Here is a 15069-nt window from a genome sequence, read left to right as displayed (position 1 = left end):
TTATCTGCCTTATATAAATATTATATTTTTTATTATTATACCTACTGTACCTACCTATTATTTTTTCACTGTTTTTAATATTAATCTCTTCTACCTATATCTTAATAATTGAATTGACTAAATCTTTGGCGAAACAAGGAACAACGATTAAAGCATTTTAATTAATAGATATACATTATCATTTTTTATACAATCGATGTTTTTAAAAATTAATATAAAAAATATTAAAACTATGAATTACGTAGTCAAAAATATTTACCGTCTTTCTGAGAGAACTTTTATATTTTCCAATTTTTAATAATAAACATGACCAAAAATAAATACATAGATAAGTAATAGATGGGATTTTTTAACAAATTCACATTTTGTAACTTTAAAAAAATGTTCTTAAACACGTATTTATTAATTAAAACACTTTAAAATTTAATTTATCAATAAAAATGTCTCAAATTGCAATCATCGTATTTTTCCGCTAGGTGACTCTGGTATCTGGTAGGTATAGTATTTACCTTAACCAATGTAGGTATTCTTTCAATACTAACAAATGATGAATGATTGTAAAAAATTGGCCAACAAAATTAAAGGAAGTCGAAGCCTAAAAGTAACTCGCAGTATAGAGCGATGCATGTTTGACATAATGCGCTGGATCAAAAAATAAATAAATACTTAATAAAAAGAAAAAATATAAGTAGAGATGATCAATCGAAAAATAGATCATCACTGGAAAATTGTCATCACCCAGTAACCTAACCTAAGGAATGAGAGCTTAGGCGTATCTCTCGCACGAGTACATCAGAAGAAGAAGATCAAAGAGATATAAAAAAGTTAAGAGTGAAGTGAGTAAATCGATGAGATAATCAAGTTTATCGGAAGTAAGTTTTACGAATTGAGTATAGGTACTGTTACGAGATTTTGCATTTGTCATTTTATTGGACACATTAAATATGATAAAAAAATAATAATGCAATGACCACAATACTTTGACAGTACACTGATAAAGTGTGAGTCGGAAGTTGATAAAAGATTTTTTTTGTATAAATAGCGGCGTCGAGAAAAATATTAAACATTACTAATATTGTTCACATATTTCAAAATGAAGTTAATATTATTAGTTTGTGTGATTTTATCCGTAATCTCGTGTGGATTTTGTGCAGATTGTATCGACAGCAATTGTGATCAGGAATGTAAAAACAGCGGGAAAATTAGTGGTCACTGCGATGTCGACGAATGCCTGTGTGGTAAATTTAAAGTTTTTAAAATAACATTGTACTTAAATATTAATAGGACCCTTACACGTGCACAGATTTTATGTCGAAAAATTGAACTTTTGCGACAGTAAAAAAATAGATTATCACCTATATTAATATTAAGATTAAGTTATTTGGTACCTATAATACACGTGATGTTAAAACTGGGACGATGGCAGTAAACGTACACAAATCCAATTTGATTGAACGATGTTTGTTGATAAACTAAAATTAAACTAAAATGACCGTATGAATCAATAATTAAATTGGTATTGATCAACACAAGTTAATTTTTTAAAGTCATTATAATATAATAAGCTTTAAAATTATCAGTGAGTCATCATTTAAATTTTTTGGATTTACATAAAAACATGTAGAAAATTAGACTCCTATAGAATCCGCGATGCTCGGAAAGGTTCTTTATTTACTATCGCCAAAGAACTGGGATTAAAAAATTATGCATAATTTCTTAATTTTTGAATTGTTTGAAAATGATTCTATATTTTCCATAGTATGAATATAGCGACCTTGGTTGCCAGGTGCCATCTTCGATGATTGGGCCAAACAAACTTGCAAGATTCTGCGCTTATTAAACATATTATGTAGCTTCTGGGGATAATTGATACCTAGTTAAGATCTACGTTTATGATCTGTAGCACAATATTTAGCTTTTTGATCATCTGGAGGATTTAAGATGTGTACATTATATATACTTCTAAGTACTTAAAACTGGCACAAGAAAGTGTGTAGTATTTCGTTAATTTCTTGATATAATTTCATCGATCACAACTTTTACATAAGAATAATAAGGTGATTTATGATTGGTTTAACAGTACATTAACTATACTTACTTACTTCGACCATGTCCGATCCTAATAGGATCATAATATGAGCCTCCACAGGGTGGAGGTTTGTATTGACAGATTTTGTTTTTACGAGAAATCGATGTCTGCCACTTGCTCAACCTATTAGGTCCATACTCTGACTCATACACAAATTGAAAAACAATATGTATGGTTGTCAGAACCAGGGTTTGAGCCTGGGATCCACGACGCAATAGGCTAACGCTTAAGCTGCTACGCATTTCAATAAAGAAGGAACAAATTAAACTTCATGTGATGATTCGTTTAAAAATGCCAGCCCAATATTTTTATCTTTTGTATTATTTTGTTTTTTAGTTTCCACTTCTTCGGATGTACCCGGTGGTATTGAACAACTACCATCAGTATCTGGTGCTTCAGCATCACTTTTCTGTACTTCGTTGATAGGAATATGCTGCTGGATGATAACCACTATTATTAATAATAATGGCCATTGGTAAAAATAGCGAGACTATTACATCGCGTAAGTTATTACTGATTATTATACTTTAATACTAATAGTTAATAATATTATTCTCTCAAAGCCACGGGGTACGACAAATTGCAAAAAAATCATAATATGTATGTTGAAGAAAACATTATTCTATAAAGATGGAACCTAAATATAGTAATGTAGTAAATGATGTAAAAAGTGATAGGAAAAAAGGCAGAACGCAAACATAAAACACACGACTTTTCAAAGTTCTAAACGCCTGAATGAAGCTTTCTAAAGTAGGTATCTTATAAATCTTAAATGTAAACAAAAACTATGAAAGGTAGGTACATTTAGGTTTTCTTGTAAAATAAAGTAAACATCACATTCAATTTAGTATACATATGTTTAAAAATACTAATACAGTGATGGCGAACCTATGGCATATCAGATAATTTTGCATGGCACGCGAATGCTTTATTTTGAAGAGAAAAAAAATACCTAATAATAAATGAAAACATATTTTTTTACAATAAAATACCTACTTTAAGAAAGTAAGAACATAATATCAAAAAATAATGAAAACATTGTATTGCGTGTTTTATTCGGTTTTTAACATTATTTTCACCAATAATATTTACCAATCGATGCGCAAACGGAAACTACGAAACAGATTTTGATAAATTTTATTTATAAAGCTTGAGACCACTGTAATGAAGGAATGTCTCATTTGATCGGGAAAATTCTGATGTCAGTTTGTGCGTAAAAACCAAACTAAGTATTTAATATGGAAACAAAAAAATCATAGCTACTCATAAAAATGCCTGTACCAAATAAAAAACCAAAACTTGATAGAGCTAATATAAGTAATTCTGGCAGACAGTTTCAAAATTGGTGGACCGAAATGTATGACCACGATCTTTCGAAAACGAGGGGAAAAATATTCAAAGAATAAAAGATTTGCCTTCAACTAGAAGCACGGTAAAAGAGAGAATCTCAAGAACTCAATCGTAAATCAATCTTAAAAACTTGTTTTTCATTTTTCCCCATGGAAACTGCTCGGCACGTCGGACAGTAGAAAAATTTTATTTGGGAAATTTTGGCACGCGTACGTAAAAAGGTTCGCCAACCCTGTACTAATATAAGCCGGTTCTTCCCATATTAATTAATTTCAACAAATGAATGATTTTGAAAAATTAACACTTAGGGTGATTATCATACTGACGTATCTACTTTAATATCTATACATTATTTTGTATCGGAATGTATATTCTGTTTTTTTGTTATAGGAAACTGATGCTTATCGGACATACAATAGGGTGCTGTTATGGACTGCCTATTGGAGACGACTTCAACTGAAACAGCAATGGTACCTACACAAGAAATTACTATAAAATTATAATGCAGTGTATTCAATATATTGTTTACTGTTTTAAATTGAAATACGTTAATTAACTTTATAAAATTCAAAATATATATATATCCAATCTATGTTTAATACGACTAAATTGGCAAGATAATAATATGTGTAATTACTGTAATATTATCGTTCTTGTGATAATTTATTTTTTTAAATAATAAACAGAATGTTTTTTTACATAAATACTATTTGTGAATAATAAAGAAATAAAACATGTAGACTGATAAGTGATAACATGATATTTAGTGCGGAAAATATATATATATATATTTAAAGCTGATAATTTCAGTGTGTTGCTATACAAATGTGCACAGTCGATTGTCTGAAAGGTTTAAAACTTAACGAATGTCTACATCTGCAAACATTGCTATCAGATTAAACTTATGTAGTTTGGATGGTACCGATTTGTGCGCTTTAGTAAAACCAATATTCTACCAGATCACTTCTGATATAGGTACCTAACAGTAATATTTTTTTTTTTGACCATGGTCATAATATTATAATAATATCAGATGAGATATGCAGTTTGTTTTAACAGATTTTTGTTTTTACGTGAAATGGATAGCCTAATCAACTATTAGGACCATACTCTCACTCAAAATCAAATTGAAAAACAATATGTTTATGTGTCAGACACAGGATTTGAACCTGGGACCCACGATATTATAGGCCGACGCATATATTACCACACATATGCACACTTGCTTTTTTGTAACTAAATTTAAATGTTTTTCAACCGCGGAGAGATTTAAATAACATGGTCATTTATACTTACTTATCATGACGTATCACTACAACTTTCATACAGTTTTTTTTTATATAATGCTCATTTATTTATATATATATATTTATATTACGTATGTATTTTCATCTAGATAGACTAAATGCAAGAAAATACTAGTGCAGAGATGGCGTTTAACTATATTATGACACGTAGTGGATCATTTTTTGGGTGACACGCGGGAAAGGTTCAAATTTCAATTGATAAAGTTAAATAAAGTATTACTTCGTTTATAAGTATAAAATCTACTGATTTTTACAAAGTTACTTCATTTATCAACAGTGGCTTGTTTTATCGGTGTTTGAACAGGTTAAGCGAGAATTCGAATATAATTTTTTCATCGTTATACCATTAGCAATACATCTGTGAATAAACAATTAATATTTCGCACAATGTATTTTTAAAAGATTAGAATTTTTTACTCAATACTTATTTTGGATTTCTCATCGTTTTATTAAATGAATTATTTCAAATAGGTACATCACATAGGTACACGATAGTTTTTATTATATACCACGACTTTAAGTATCCTCGAAACTTTTTCAATTATATTTTAATTTGACACACTTGTAGAAAAGGCTTCGCCATTCCTGTACTATGATTATTATGATTATAGGTGTATACATATACTTTAATAGTCCTAATACTACGAATAGTACCTACTAAAAATAGGTGATTTACTAATGATAAACGTTTAAAAATAATAAATAAAAACCGAAATAAATTATGTATTTGCGGTTAAAAAAATATCGAACAAAATACACAGATAATCTAATATTTTAAAGCTATATGTATACGTAAGCAAGTCACGGGAATTTCACAATGATAATTTTTAAAAGTATTTTTTTTTCATTGAAGCGATAAAAAGTTGATAATCATTGTGAAAATAATGAAATAATAATTACGCTACCTATTCCGCTTACTAAATTTAATGTAACAATTATATAAAAAACAATGTCAAGCAGAAAAATAAACTCTTATCTATATTTTATAGTTAAGTAATTATTTGTCGTAGTTTTACTCGTTTGTAGTGTAGAAAACACAACTTATTAATTAAAGTAAAATGTACTATATAGTTAGTTACAATAGTACTCTGTAGTTAGTAGCTACATAGTAAGTATTTAACAAACGATATTTAATAAAAATCAGGACCGCATTATCACAATATAATATATAGCTTAGAAGGGCATTTTCATTTGAGTGTAGACAAGGCTTTTTGGTGCCGGAACTCACTTCTTGTCAAGCTAGAAAATTCAGCGTTGACCACGGGTGACCAACGGGAACGTGGACGAGTTCACTTATCACTATCTTGTCGCCACATGAGAGCGCCAATTTTGAATCCATACACATTTCACCCGGTTCATAACAATACCATATTTTATTATTTTCACGAATTATATAAATATGTATTTTAATTATGTACCTAAGTGCGAACATTGTTTTGTCAAATTGCTTTTGATATATTAAAAATACCGTGAAAAAGGCGTCGTAAAGCCGTTCCACCGCGACATGACAAAAAATCTATGAGTATTTTAATATATTTATGTCTTGTTTTTACAACAAACATCTATAATCAACTGCTATACAAGTATGTATATGAAATGTACGCTAAGAAATTTCAATTGAATTACTTTATTGACAGATTATTTATGAACTGCTTGATTGAAAGGTTTGATGTTGACTACTCGATTACTAAGGTCAAGTGAGGTGCCGGACGAAATCCCGAAGGTCGAATTCCCGAAGGCCGAAATCCCGAATACTGAAATCCCGAATTCGGGATTTCGACCCAGACCCGTTCAAGTACCTACTTAATTATTGGTTGATATCGTTAGTTCAATTGAAGATCTTGGCATAAAAACATCAAATGTCCACTTTTTTCCATTTTCATTTTATTGCATTTCTATATTCCCTGTGTATGATTACATACAACTGTGCAAAGATATATTTAAAAAAAAAATCATAAGTCCCTCAAATCTGCTCTCAAAAATATGCCACTTTTCTAAAAACCGCAATAGTCCAGGCATTTTTGTGTAAAAACAGCAAAGGTCCAGTAGTTCTACACTTTTATCACCAGGCGGCGTTAGTAATGTTAGTATACATTCCATACAATTTAGTGTCTGAGCTGTCAAATAATCCTTGATTCGTTTAATCATTGCTTTTTATAACGTTTTCTAATGATTGTTTTTATATTTTATCATAGATATTACTAGCATAGATATCTGAAACGTCTCGAAAGAGAAAAAATAACAAAACCATGCAACGTTTTTACCAAATAACGGTGACTTTCATTATTGTTCAGTTGGATGCAATAAGGAAAATTCTGGGCCCTTCATTATAAAATCTAGAGACCGGAGAAAAAGATTTTTTTAATATGAAATATAGGTTAAAACTTTGGCATTTTTCGGTAAAAATTTGTAGGCTAGTTATAATGTACAAACTAGACCAGGCTAGTAAGGGAGAAGTGCTTTGCGAACATTTCAGTTTCTCTCTAGGCTGTGGGATAGATTCAATGTAGTGAATAAAAATCAAATGCAAGTCACGATTGCATTTAAAACAACATATAGTGGATTAGTTCCATTGAAAGGAGCTAAATAAAAAAATATTTTTAAATTACTCGTAGTTAAATATTTACAAAACCCAATAAATGTATCGTTTAACTTGCTGATAGTGATGGTGTCAGACGAGGCTAATCGGTTTTCTTTTTTCGTGTTAACTATCAATTCATGGTGGAAATCCATTGTGTTAATGATTTAATTTAAAAAAACACATTATTTTAGTACTTATTCTACTTTTAATAAATAAATCTGAATAGGTTTCGTCCGCCTTAGAGGGACATTTTCAACTGTTGAAAACAGTTGGCAGAAAAACAGAGGCGGACGAAACCGGTCCAGATTTATTTAATAAAAGTGGAATAAGTAGATACTAAAAAATGTGTTTTATTAAATTAAATCAACAATAATAATATGAAGCTAATCAGTATAAACCCGCACATGATTAAAACATTTTTTCAAATATTTAATTCTTGATTTTTTAGAAACATTGAAGTCGTTTGTTAATTGGTAAATAATATGTCCAAACCTTATTAAAAGTTGTATTATGATTAAAAATTAACAGAAATATATATTTTTTATTTTATTTAATAAAATTATAGTTTTAGTCATACTATTTACATTTCGATCATTTCAATTTTGCAATAAAAACAACAAATGTCCAAAAATTGTGTAAAAACAGCAAATGTCACACTCATTCTTTTTTAAATATCTATTTAACCGAAATAAATTTAATATTTTTTTTACATTCATATAGTGCATATACGGTTTTTCTATAATTTCTCATTGTCAGATTAATAAATTTTTTTTTGACAACCAAGATATTATGTTTTTACCCTCTCCTGAAAAAAAAGTGTTTTGTGACATTTGCTGTTTTTATGCCAAGATCTTCAATTTTATGTCGATAGACGTTACTATGCAGGCATGGCATATGATACTAATATACCCGTGAATCGTCCATGGTGCCACTGTAGAATGATTTACCTATACCTACCTAATAAAAACAAATCCCTTATCGTGACTTTGCGGTCGCAGTAGTAACTATAAACGGCTGCTTGTAAATATATCTCTTTATTGTTCTGAGCGTGAGTTTTCCTATCAAAAGAACGACAGGATATTTATAGAAGTGGGATAGTTTCGTTTGGATTCCTCCGGTAGACGCATATGAGCGTGATAATATCAACAACTCCTGCGAGAATAATAAAAACCACATTTATTTGGTCGGGCCAAAGGCAATGCATTCTTTTATGCCTTTCCATAAATCTTCGCGCTTTCAACGCATCCACTATTTGTCTGAACATGCGTCACAGTTTGACAAAATAGTTGACAACACTAAAAGCACTATTAGTTGGTAAGTAACTACCAAATTTTAATGCCCGAAACTATTTTACTTGTTACTTGTAGGTATAACAAAAATATTGTGTGGTGTATCCATAAGTGTCTTTTTTCCCAATATAATTTAATTTTTGATGCACGTCAACACTGAGAAATAATATTTAAGAAAGATTATTATCAGTTTTAATACATTCTGCCCCTCAGTGACACATCACCATGCACGATCCTAACTGGACCATATGTGACAATTAATTAGAATACTCGTATTATGAGTGAAGGTTGTATTAACCGATTTTTGTTTTTACGGAAAATGGATGTTATTCATATGCTCAACATAATATTATGACCAAACACTCATTGAAAAATAACATGTAAATTTGTAATGACTGAAAATTATATACCCATAGAAAAAAATATATGAAAACTACCATCGGGGTGGGTTTTTTTCTTTAATAATATACGGTTTTGTTCAGCGCTCACTAGTTTTATAAATAAAGTCGTTGATTTAATCACTGTTCAATAAAGTTATATAATTTTATAACTGTTATTTTAGAATGTAGGTAGGTATCTACTTATATATACTAACATAGAGTGGTTCTAGTATATATTTTTAAGAATAAAGTATATAACAATCCGATATTTCTTTAAATAATCTAATTAATGTCTTCAGTTCAAAGAGTAAATTAATTCACTAGATAAACTAATCGTTTGGGTACCTATTTATATTCCATTCTCACTGTCTAATCTGAAATTGAAATGTTAAAAACAATCAAAAATCAATTGTATGTAATAATATTAATGCAGCCAAAAAACACAATATAAAAATAATATATAATATTATCTTGTTCCATGGTATAACTATTACTATATTTTCTAACGGAATAATATTTATTAAAAATTATAGATTGGTACTTTGGTGGTTTACTCCATTGTCAATAGTATTTATTTTAAAAGTTAATATACCTAACTTAACTAATATTCCTCTTATTTATGACTTCCCTTGTTAGTATCTATATAACAGTTTGTTCAGCGTTGCAAAAAAAATCTACATAGAGGTCACCCAGCTTGATCTGTCTGCAGTTATTATGTAAAATTTGTCGATAACTTACTGTCAAATAATCTGATAGTTCGCGCATGATTCCACTCATTATGACGATTCTGACACGCTGAACTTGTAAAAATAAGTATGAGACAAAAAATATTATTAAATATTTTTTTTTTTTTGAATTATTAGTAACCATGTCCTTGCTTTTTCGTACAAGGTGGTTGTTAGTAATTTTGAACAATCACAAACACCCAGGCTTTGAGAAAAACACATAAATGTTTTTGTCATGACCGGGAATCGAACCCAGAACTCTCGGGTGGAAGGCCAGCGCCTTACCCACTGCACCACGAGAGCCGCCTATTATTAAATATTAATCGCGATGTAACAAATTCGGTGTTTCAATGAATGATGGTTACCTGTATGTCCAATTTATTTTATAATAATATTATGTGGGTTTGTACGAGTAGGTATGTATGAGAAACCAGTGGCGAAGGGTGGAGGTAGGCTGTTAACACACGCCATTAATCATGCACATTAAATTTTGTTAGTCATACTTATTTGTTTTTATTGAACTAAGACTACAATTTACAGATGGTGGTGGTTAGTTTTTGAAAAATCAATTAAGCACTGCCTAACCAAGCCATAATAGTTTTGGTATATTTTGGGCGATAAGACAAAATTGTGCACACTTTTTCATTCATACTTATTTGTTTTCGTTTGATTAAGAATACATATAACACATATTGTTGGTTCATTTTTATTAAATTCATTAAACCCTGCCTAAACCAAACTGTAATAGATAAAAAAAAATATTATTCTATCTATAAATATCCAAAGTTTTGTATGATTTAATTGCATATATTTTTAGATAGACGAGTATTTTTTGACTATTACTTATAATGGCTTGGTTTCGCAGGGTTTGATTGAATTTTAAAATCTAACTAACACCATCGGTAAATTTATTGTAGTATTGTTTCAATGGAAACAAATACATATGACTGACAAAGTTTAATGTGCACTATTTATGGCGGATCTTAACAGCCTACCTCCACCCTTCGCCACTGCGAGAAACCAATTTAATTTATTTTTATTAACAATAGTAACTATTTACTAATAAATTATACATCTGCATTATGCAGAGACTGTGTCCAGAGTTTCTTGCAGAGCACGATAGAAGTAGGTACATCAGGCGAATATTTGGTAATTTTCTTGCCTGCATCAAATACTTAGCCGACCTAACAATGATTGACGCGCAAACTTATCGAGCTGTCAGTCTGTCCACTGAGTAATTATTGGAGTGCTAATGCATGGACCACTTGCTTGTCCTGCTTGGTTTATTAACACGCCGAGAATCGCAAATGGTAGTAGGCAGATACACACCTTCGGAGTTGACTCACTCACTACTTAATCTAATGTAGATGCAGTAGACTTGACCGAACCGATTTTAGTAGCAAAGTTCTGTCTGAAATCAAAAGTCAAAATCTGTGATGCAGTTAAAGTTATATATTGTTGTGACTAAATTACGAATATTATATAATAGAATCTATATACTATAATATAAACAACAAAAATATTTTTGAAAAAAGACTACTAGAAAGTTATAAAGAAAAACCTGTCACTGTACTATCTCAAGTTTACAATAATTTAGGTAAGTACCTGGTAAATGATACAATTATTTATTCTAAAAATAATTTGTTTTATTAGTGAAGCATCCTTGCAATTTGAGACGATTTAATTAAAATACATTTTAAGTGTTTTAATTAACCAATATATTGTATTGTTTATAATTTATATTATGGTGTGGTTTGGCCACCATCTTCCAATGTTGCCAAAAATGGAATATTATATATTTTTATTTTCTTATATAAAAGGTATCATATTGGTACCTATATTGTATTGGTAAATACCTAGTGCATATTCCACATAAGTTCATATCAAATGTTTGGTTTCGTCCACATAGGCATTTGAGCAGGGCAGGGGTTGAATTATAATTTTGTGCACTTCCACCGCCATCTTTAGATTAATAAAGCCTGAGCATAATTTTTTTCACAAGCAACGAGTGGTCCACTTTTCAGCTGTCAAAATCAGATCCCAGATTACTTGACATACTGATTCACCCTTTCTCGTTTCAAATTGAATTATAAAAAATTCATCATTAATCAAATATATTAACTATCAGTGTTATTAATAAATAATATACATTCCTGTTATTCATCAGCTGTCAAAGTCGGTGGTAATATCGGTTTCCAAAAAATATGTAACATTGATCTATGCATTACATTTGTATAAGGTGTGTTAATGCTTGTGTATTATTTATCATGTAACTTATCCATTCAAATCAAACCATTCCCTGTGTGAACACGACCGACGCGTCAGTATGAGCACTCTATAGAACAATGACAGGCAATGACAGTTCATACATAGACAACAACGGGAGGGGCGGAAAAGGTAGGACCAGTCGTTGTAAATGTATCGACTTTCTACTTGAGTCGACAATGACATTACTCAAAATAAATCTGTGTTCAATGATATTAACCTTCCCTTGCCTGACTTCAAAGTAAACAAACGGTCAATTTATTTCTTCAAAGTAAACAAAGTAATTTAGTCTTGAAATAAATAATAAACTTCTCTTGTAGTCAAAATTTAATAAAATACTGAAATGCCATGCCTACTGTAATTTTTATAACGACAGGGATATTAATGGCGTTGATTTAAGAACTAGAATGTTGTCTTAGGCGTCCAATCGTTTATTGTTTTCCTTCTTCTTTCTAGTGCATCATGGTTTCCTCCAGCATCCACCTCCATCCAGATCTGTCCAACGCCACTTCCATCTAGTTAAGGATTCCCAAGGTCTTCAAATCCAACTAGAGACTATCCCTCTATCTTGCACGAGGTCGACCAGGTCTTCGTTTGCCTTCTGGCTTCCCGAATGTCAGTTTCCTTGTCATGCGTAACTTATCTATCCTGTGCACATGGCCAAGCCATCTGAGGTGGCCCAATTTGATGTACGGTACGATATGTGGACAACTCGTTATTGTATATCCGTCTCCATCCCGATCGCATGTTATTGATGGGTCCGAAGATACCGTGCAGCACGTTCAAATGAGCACAACACTCTGTCTATGTTTTATGAAAGCGTCGGGTTACGCGTAGATATAGTTGTCATCACAGAACAGATTAACTCATTCCTTGCGTCCAACGTCCAAGTTGACCATTAGATACTATTATCATGTTAATTAAATGTTGTAATTAAATAGTAATTAACAGGTCCGCAGTGAATGAGTATGCTATAATTGTAAAAGCCAGTCGCTATGGACCAAGGTTTTGAAATAGGACTCGGCGCCAAGTGTGCTAACATATTAAGAATATTGAATGCGCGTTTTGTTTACGTGACAAACTGTAATGTTAATATTGAATTAGTTAAAATATTCCTTAAGACGTCGTGTTTCAGTGTAGGATCCCATATTTACAGTGACGTCCCTAGATAAAATGCCGCCTATTGCGCAGGGCCATAATGCCGCCCTATTTTTTATACAATATTTTTTATCATCCCTGCTCGTGTTGTTTCTGGTCACCAAGAACATCGAAGGGCAACGGAAATAAACTAGACATCGCAAATCCGACAAAAAAATACAGTCGTGTTTAACCTTTTATGTTAATCAATACATTTTGTTTCCAACCCGTGAGCTGATTTTTTAAAAGGAAAGATATCTTCGTTATTAAGTAGGTAGGTACTTAGCTTACGTAGCTATTTCTATATATTATACGAAATGATTCTCCTCGATTTGCCGCCCTTTGAGTAACTGCCGACCCAAGCGACGCTCAATCTGCCTACCCCCACGGGACGTCACTGCATATTTATCCACACTCGAGATTTAAACCTTGTTACTAGTAGGTACCACACCCAGAAGATAACGCATTTACCATTATTGTAATATAACCAATTAATTATTCATGGTTTCCATAATGAAAATTATTAAACTCGTGATAATTTTGTATTTTCACTATAGATACGAATTTCTTCATGCTTGTCTTTGAATTTCTTCATACCAACATTTTCATATTTTCCGCATTTAAAGTATATTACACCTTTTCCCCAATTCCAACTGATTGAATCATGTCATACATATTCAAATTAGATCCGTTGACAGTTCCCAGTACTAGACATTTTGAGTGAACATTGGTGTTTGTCATCTACTTATAGTTTTAATAAACTTATGGATATAGTATACGAAACGGAGCAAATGCGTGTATTGTGTATACGCGTATAAAATTAAATAATAAAGTAATGTAAGTACATTTGGGGTCAATCAGGGTCGGATCAAGAGTTAGTACTTGTATACAATGCAATGCAAACAATGGCACGCGGTAAAGGAAATAAGATAGACATCTCAATAACATCGATATGAAATGTGAAATCGATTCCCGTGGCAGCGAGGGCAATTCATCAAACTCCGGTAGCGGGCGGACGACATCCTCGCTGAACATTGTCAAGTTTTTGTGATAAATGGCGCGTCACTTTTGAGCGGCGGCCACTATTAACATTCGCCCAATGTACCAGCGCCGGCTCTGATTCATCTCATTTGCAAATGGTCGGGTTTTATCCATGCATTAAAAGCGTATTCGCTGTGAATGATTGGCAGAATATCGAAGGTAATAGTTTCACATCCTGGAGGGTTCAAATAAAAATGTGTCTTTCACGTATTCAAATCTAAGGGTTGAGTTTAAGAAAAATCGACTGTTTTGAAACGTTATCCATTATTGTTGTTTTTATTTAATAAAACGCATTTTTTTTGTAGTACTTATTCCACTTTTAATCAGTAGATTAGGACCGGTTTCGTCTGCCTCAGAGGGACATTTTCAACTGAAAATTGAAACTGAAGTTGAAAATGTCCCTCTGAGGCGGACGAAACCGGTCCTAATCTATTGATTAAAAGTGGAATAAGTACTACAAAAAAATTCCGTTTTATTAAATAAAAACAACAATACAATGCAGTTCCACCATGAATTGACAATTAACAAAATAAAAGAAAAAAAAAGTTATCCGTTATCACAAAATGTATGTAATTTTGGTCTCTCTAGAATACTGTCACAATCAGTGGCAGGCTTAGACAAATGAAAGCATGGAAAACTGGCTGATTTTGAGACCCGCGACAATAACACATGCAATAAACACCAGAAATCACATCATTTAATAAAAAATAATTATCATTGAAGATGATATCTAGTGATATTTACATAATTATAATATTATTAGTTTACTTTTTGTTTACGTATCTGTTGTACGAGTACGAGTACAGTACGAGTGGTTGTGTTATGTGCCATCGGGGGTGGAAGAAATTGAAGATATTCCCGGGGCACATTTACTGAAACACAGGTGGGTGTTTATATTGGCTTAT

The 15069-nt window shown here is 31.4% G+C and overlaps 1 long non-coding RNA gene across 1 annotated transcript; it reads left to right on the top strand.

Moving 5' to 3' along the window:
• The first annotated feature begins 1065 nt into the window (after window positions 1-1065).
• LOC147066108 (uncharacterized) lies at window positions 1066-4143 on the top strand. Its single transcript, XR_015071626.1, has 3 exons — window positions 1066-1238; window positions 2426-2591; window positions 3830-4143. It is a non-coding gene; the product is annotated as an uncharacterized LOC147066108 (long non-coding RNA).
• The last annotated feature ends 10926 nt before the right edge of the window (window positions 4144-15069 follow it).

This window comes from Rhyacophila brunnea, unplaced genomic scaffold (genome assembly GCF_057557595.1).
Source record: "Rhyacophila brunnea isolate RB1 unplaced genomic scaffold, BYU_Rbru_1.0 scaffold_5, whole genome shotgun sequence".
NCBI classification, from domain to species: Eukaryota; Metazoa; Arthropoda; class Insecta; order Trichoptera; family Rhyacophilidae; genus Rhyacophila; species Rhyacophila brunnea.
Note: the sequence above shows the minus strand (reverse complement) of the source record. Positions and strands in the feature narration are given on the sequence as shown.